The following is a 7,496-nucleotide window of genomic DNA, read 5'->3' as shown; positions in this document are numbered from 1 at the left end:
AACAAGCTGGAGAGGGCCAAGCAAAGAGGCCCTTAGGGCTGTGATCTGGGCTCAGGGTTTGCCTGTTAGCAAATCCCAGGTAGTCTCTGGCCCCTCACTGGCCCAGAACTTTCTCTAGACAAACAGACTCACAAGAAGGCTAGCCCAGCCTCAGCCTCTGAGCATCTGCTCCCCAGGCTCCCTGGAAACTAGAGCCTAGATATACCCTGGAGGATCATTTTCCCCTGAAACAAGAGCTCTGAGAGTGACCTGCCTGGTCTGTTGAAAGCTGAGAGTGTCATTTTCCATTCAGTAGCCACCCCCACCTCCACAAACCCTCTTCATCTCTCCCAAGGACACAGGAGCTGGAGCAACATGGCCAAGAGAGTGAGGCTGACTCAATGGCCAGGGCCTTGCCTCCACACTGTGGATGGAAACCTGACCAAAGTAATGGTTCTAGTAGGTTCCACATTCCAAAATGACTTCTGAGCACTTCCTTCCGAAATAGGCCACAGTGGTCACAGCTGACTGCTGCCCATATGTTAATACCTTCCTAGACCTGTGGCCAAGTGTAGGTCCAATCCTTTGCTCCAAGACTATAAACTCAGCTCCCAACCATGACCACCAAGGACTAGCCTGTCTTAGTCCCCCTCCCTGTGGTGGGGGCTGTTGAGGGTCACCAACTTCTGTTTTTTCCCACTTCTTCCTGAGTTCTCAGGCTGATGGGATGGGGCCCTGGGATGAGCCCTGAGCCGATGGATGTCGGCAGAATTGACACATGCCACCTCCCTACACAATCGTCCTCTCTTATTTTCTGCAGTGTCAGTGGTGGAAAGGAATTGGATCCCCGAGTCATTACTTGGAAATGCACTCTCTGATTCATGTTAGACTATGTAACAAATAAGGAATACATTTTTAATATGTTTAGCCATTTAGAGGTATAGGCTGTTTGTTACAGAATGCACCTGGTCTAACACACTTCCTCTCAGTTTCTCAAATGCACCAGCTTCTTTCTACCCCAGGAGCTTTGCATGTGCTGGTCCATCTTCTTCCCATTCTCCTTGCCTCGCACTGCTTACCCTTAAAATTTCAGCTGAAACCTCCCACTCTCAAAGAATCTTCCCAGATCCTTCAGAACACAGGAGTCAAGCCCCGATGTTACAGATTCTTCAGCTCCCACATTTCTCCTTCAAAGTACTTATTCCAATTATAATTAAATAAATAATTAACTGTGAGTTAGTTGAAGTCTGTTTCTTCCCTGGTGGCTAAGAAGGTAAAGAATCTGCCTCAATTCAGGAGACCTGGGTTCAATCCCTGGGTTGAGAAGATCCCCTAGAGAAGGGAATGGCAACCCACTCCAGTATTCTTGCCTGGAGAATTCCATGGACAGAGGAGCCTGACAGGCTACAGTCCAAAGAGTCTCAAAGAGTCTAAAGAAACTGAGTGCAAAGAGTCGCAAAGAGTCTAAAGCAACTGAGTGACTAACACTTGCACTTTCCTGTGTACTAAAGATATAAGATCCATGAAGGTGGAGACCTTGTTCATGGATGTTCCATGGTGCTCAGCCCCATACCTACTGAACGAACATGTGTTGAATGAATGGATGGGAAGTGTCCCTCCCACAGGATTCCTGGGGCCGTCTGTCCTGACTTGAACTACTCACCCTCTCAGAACCTCAGTTCTCACATCTGGAGGAAGTCCCAAACCGTGGTGGAATTGCGGGTGGGGAAGAAGTGGGAGGAGGGGAGCTAGGGACAGCTAGATTACTTGGGCCAGGCATAAAATTTAAGGGGGCACCAAAAAACTCAGTAATCAAGAGAAATAATAGTTTAATGCAATAAAAGCAGGGTCATAGCCAGTGCTGTGATCCATAGTGGATCATATGTCAAAAGAAAAGTCAGTGATATGAATCCTGTGTTTAAATTTCACTACTGTGTTCCTCATGAGGTTTTTTGCATTAATTTTGATTTTTTAAATTACTGCATTAAACTAATATTTGTCTGCATTCCTTGGCTTGATAGCACTTCTTTAAATCTTCTGCCCAAAGAAGTGCCTCACTTGCCTCACCCTAGTCCCAAACCTGGAATCCTCCTCTCCTCGAAGGATCCTGTGTCAGTGAGATAACGTAGGAGCTGGGTATTATCTTGAGATAGCAACTGATGCTCCTCTGGAGGCAATTTCCTTATATCCCTTACCCTCCATTCAGATGCTAAATTGGCTTCTCAAATTCCACTCTCCAAAGGAAACTCAGAACAAAGAGTCAAATCCTTGGCTTTAAGTTGCAAAAGAGGCTTTGAAACACAGAGCAGGTTCTAAGAGAGAAATACTTTGTGTTAAGTCAAAAAGCTAGGCTTTGAACTTGGAGAGCCGGGAGCTGATGCTGTAAGCCCTGGAGCGAGGAAGCGTGTGTCATCACAGAAGTCAAGATCCCACCCAACGGGAGCTGAAGGCTCAACAGGCAGGCAGGAGAGAAGGGGGCAGGGGGTGGGGGGGAGGAGGCAGAGCCACATTCCTAAACATGGATGCTGGCCCGGGCTGAGCCTGAGGGTGCCATGAAAAGATCCCAAGTGGGCCTTCCCTGTTGACTCAGTGGTAAAGAATCTGCCTGCCAATACAGGGGTTACTGGTTCGATCCCTGGTCCAGGAAGATCCCACGTGCCACGGATAAACTAAGCCCATGCGCCACAACTACAGAGCCTGTGCTCTGGAGCCCATGCTCCACAATAAGAAAAGCCGCCACAGTGAGAAGCTCCTGCTTGCAGCAACTAGAGAAAAGCCCACGCAGCAACGAAGACTCAGCACAGCCAAAAATAAATAAATAAATAATATATATATATATATATATATATATATAAGGGTCCCAAGTACGTTTGGGGAATACCAGGGCAGAGGGGATGGCACTTCTCTTAGCAGGTGTGTCCTGAGGATATAACAGCTCCTCCCACCCCGCCTGTATGCAGAAGCCTCAGTAGAAATGGAGGTGATCTGGACCCTCCCCAGAATCCACGATATCCCCCTGTTTCCTGAGGGGGAGCATCCTGAAGTTTATGCACCCCCAAGGAGGACTTGGTATGTCGGAGAGCAGGCTGATGGACCTGGAGGTGCTGAGTGTGTGGTCCAGGTAAGGCAGCTGAAGGACTGGTTGCGTGACCCTGGCAACCAGAGACCAGAGTGTCACTCTTGTTTCCAGGTAGATGCAGGCAGGACAGGTGTGGATGACCAAAGCCCACTTCACATCTCGGGGGAGTCAACCATGGACAGATGCCTCTCCCCCGGCAGCAAGCTCCAGGCAGGTATGCGCCCTCTTGGGGAAGGAGATGAAAGAGAACAGGAGCAGATCCTGACCAGACTGGATTCTCAGATGGACAGTTTTGCCAACTCCACGCTGGCACTTGCCATCTACAGCTTCCCAGCTGGCTCAGTGGTAAAGAATTCACCTGCCAAGCAGGAGACTTGGGTTCGATCTCTGGGTCAGGAAGATCCCCTGGAAAAGGAAATGGCAACTCACTCCAGTATTCTTGCCTGGGAAATTCCATGGACAGAGGAGCATGTCGGGCTACAGTCCATGGGGTTGCAAAGAGTCAGACGCGACTTAGCAACTAAATAGCAGCAGCAACAGCAGCATCTACCATTATGAGCTGATGCGACTGCTGACCTTGAATACCTCCTGAAAGGAGTTCAGGGTGAAGATCAAGAATGAGGCACTCTGTGCTCCTGCAAAAACTGGCAGAACAGGTGCTCAGATAGTTAAATATTTTCAATAAAAAAGGTTTTTTGAGTCCAGTTCTTGCATCTCTTCGTACCTAGAAAAGCACTAATATCCTTCATGGTGATGTCTGCTCCTCGTGACTAGCAGTAACCTTCACGAGATTATCAGCAACCTCTGTTAAAAAAACGGCGGGGGGAGGGGGCGGCTTCCCCTGTGATCCAGGTGGTAAAGAATCCGCCTGCAACGTGGAGACCTGGGTTCAATCCCTGGGTTGGAAAGATCTGCTGGAGAAGGGCATGGCAACCCACTCCAGTATTCTTGCCTGGAGAATTCCATGGACAGAGGAGCCTGGCAGGCTACAGTCCAAGAAAAACATGTGCTTAATTTCATGTACTCTGCCTTCATTAAAATCGCATATACACTGACCTTCCTCTCTACCTTTTTGGAACAATTTCTCAGAGCTATCTGAAATGCTGCCTCTCAGCCTATAGTCCTCATTTTGCCCCACATAAAATTTCACTCACAACTCTCACGTCGTGATTTTTTTTTCCAGTTGACAGTTTTAATTCAAAGGGGATCAAGTTGCACTGGAAGCAAAGAGATGGGTGTCTAAGTTCAGTTACAGAGAGACCGAGGTATGTTTCCAAGCTCCTGAGTATGTGCCTGTGAAATCTACATCTGCTGTGCGGAGGGGATGTCATCTATACGTGGGAACCACGTCCAAGGGGCTCCGGTTGCATCAGGAAACTTGTAGATTGGTATGCTGTTAGGGCAGTGGGGAAGGGCATCTTTTCTCATGTCCCACAGAGAGTCCTTAAGGACCAGCAGCAGCTCTGCCAGGTATGTGAAGCTCCCAGCTCACGGGAGGCATACAGCAAATGCTTATTCCCTTCTTTTTTTCTTAAGTCTCTCTTGAATTTGTTACAACATTGCTTCTGCTTTATGTTTCCAATTTTGGCTCCCAGGCATGTGGGATTGAACTCAAATCCCCGACATTGGAAGGTGAAGTCTTAACCACTGGACCACCAGCAAAGTTGCCTTGTTCCCTTCTTGATGGTAACCCATATGTGAAGGACATTTGAATTCTTTGGGCCTCCCAGCAGTCTCTTGAGTGGGAGAACCCCAAATGCTTTACCAGACAGAACCCACACATCCTACTATGGAAGCTGAAAACTTTGGGAACTCCCAGCCTCCCTGGTAAGTTGGCTGCAGCCATCCAGCACAAGTTCCTGTTCCAGATTTTGAATCGGATATGAGAGATGCAGAGCAGAAGAGACTGTGTGGAGTCCCTTCTGAGGATGTGTGGGGGCCGCGGCAGCAGGAGGAACAGAGTCCAGGCTCCTGCAGGGAGGGAGGCACGTGCTCTCAGGGGGCCCAGGTCCATGGGGCGATTTTGATCATGGTTCTTGGCTGGGTAGCCTCTAACCTTTATTCTCAGGTCCACCTGAAGATTTTGTGAGCTCCAAAAGCCTTTTAATAAATTTCTTATAGCTTAAATAAGCTGAAGTTGGTTTCTTTTTTCTTTCTTTTTCTTTACTTTATTAAAGAATATTTATTTATTAATTTGGATGCATTGGGTCTTAGTTGCAGCATGCGGGATTTTCATTGCGACACGGGGGCTTAGTTGTCTAGCGCCTTGTGGGATCTTAATTCCCCGATCAGGGATCATACCTGCATCCACTGCATTGGAAGGTGGATTCTTAGCCACTAAACCACCAGGGAGGTCCCCGAAGTTGGTTTCTGATGCTCGCAAAGAGCTGTGACTGCTACCCCGCATGGTTGGAGCCCTAAGTGAGTCACGTGATCACAGTGGAGGGCCCACTGTCCCGGACCCACAGGGCCTTCACTGTCATAACTAGGAGGCCCCACACTGCCAGATCCTCCTCCTCATATATGCTCAGGAATAAGTCTGCCCAGGTTCTTCAATACCAGCTTCCCACACCTGGTGCCAGAGCCCACCAGGAGAAAGAGGATCTGCAGCAAAGCTGTCCTGCCATGGGGACCACACCTCGCTGGGCCCAGAGCCTCCTAAAGCCTTTTTTGAGCACAGCTTTTTCAGGATCTTGTCCAATCTCTCTTCTTAGAATCCCTGTCTTAGATGCCTTCCTGGCCTCTTTACCTAAGGACCTCTGAAGTGTACACACACACACCCCACTTCAGCAAATAGTGAAAGTGAAAGTTGCTCAATGGTGTCCAACTCTTTGTGACCCCATAGGCTATACAGTCCATAGAATTCTCCAGGCCAGAATACTGGAGTGGGAAGCCTTTCCCTTCTCCAGGGGATCTTCCCAACCCAGGGATAGAACTCAGGTCTCCCACATTGTAGGCAGATTCTTCACCATCTGAGCCACCAGGGAAGCTTAAAGCCCCATGCTTTTCAGCAGCTGCAATCCAAGACCCCCAGTGCAGTGATGTGATGGGAAAGACCATGTATTCCTAGCAGAGACTAAGCCATGAGCCTCTGGGAGCTGGCTGCACCCCTCTGGCTCAGGCTGAACTTATTTTCACAAAGGTCTTTGCAGCAGTGAAGTTTTATGACTCAAAGAACTTTCTTGGCAAACCTTGTCTGTAGCAGCATCTTGAGAAGCAAGGAGTGTCGGGATACCTGGAGCAGGAGAACTCAGCAGGCCCTCCTCTGACCTCGAAGAGAGACCTCAGCAGGAGAGGGGTTTCCGGAGTCTGATGCCTCCAAAAATATTTGCTGCTCAGGGAACATTTCCATGGGACTGGGGACCTCTCAGGACAGTCAGAGAGGAAGTTGGGGGTCGGATCCTGCCTTTCAGGCCCCCATGTCTCTGTGTGTAGCAGCCTCCCCATGCAGGGCTTCCCACCACCCCCCAGGCTTCCAGTTCCCACCAACCAGTGCCTTTTCCCAGCTGGCCAGCTGTCAAGCCCGTGAGCTGGTGGATCTGTAGGTCGCCATGTGACCCGGGCCAGATGGTGCCCATCAACATCAGCTGCCACGGTTCTATAATGGCACCAGCCTTACACACGTCTGCTTGCCGATCACACAGCACCCAGCACCTGTCTGCATCCTGCCGTCTGGGGCTCCACTTCCCCACACCCATGCCATCAGCACAGCACCCACCTGTGTCCCCAGACTTCCCCCGGAGGGAGGTCCCTCTGCATTCTTGCTCAGAAGATGAAGGCCCACAGAATGTTCCCAGCTCCCAGCAGGCTGTGGGGGCTTAATAAAGAATAATCATCCTCATTGTTGATGACACCTCAGAACAGTTTCTAAAATTTCAGTGGGGGGTGGGCAGGATTCAATATGGTAGCGGATTCAATGTGAAAGTCGTTCAGTCGTGTCCAACTCTTGGTGACCCTTCCATGGACTGTACAGTGTACAGTCCATGGAATTCTCCAGGCCAGAATACTGGAGTGGGTAGCCTTTCCCTTCTCCAGGGGATCTTCCCAACCCAGGGATCACCTGCTGAAAGGAGAGACTGTCCTGGTTACAGGTGAGCAGAGGCCCTTCCAGGCCTGGGGAAATTGGCCTGGGAGAATTGTCCTCAGAGATAGCACCCCCTTGAGGGGCCTCCGGGTAAGGCTGTCCAGGTGGATCAGCTACTCAAACTCTCCCAGACAAGCGGAGGCCTGCTGGCAGAGAAGAGACCAGAGGAGGGGCCCGTCCAGAGCCAAGCAGGAGGGGACAAAGGTCAGACCCTGTGACAATTTCAAATCCCCACTTCTATCTGGGACTTGGGTTTCCTCTGCTCCAGCATCAGTACAGCTATTCATCGCATGCTAAATTCTTTACACACGTCATCTCATTTAGCCCACAGGGTGAGCTATATTATATTAGCTG

Source organism: Bos javanicus, chromosome 29, assembly GCF_032452875.1.
Source record: "Bos javanicus breed banteng chromosome 29, ARS-OSU_banteng_1.0, whole genome shotgun sequence".
Lineage (NCBI taxonomy): Eukaryota > Metazoa > Chordata > Mammalia > Artiodactyla > Bovidae > Bos > Bos javanicus.
The sequence above is the reverse complement of the archived record's forward strand: the minus strand, read 5'-3'. Positions refer to the sequence as shown.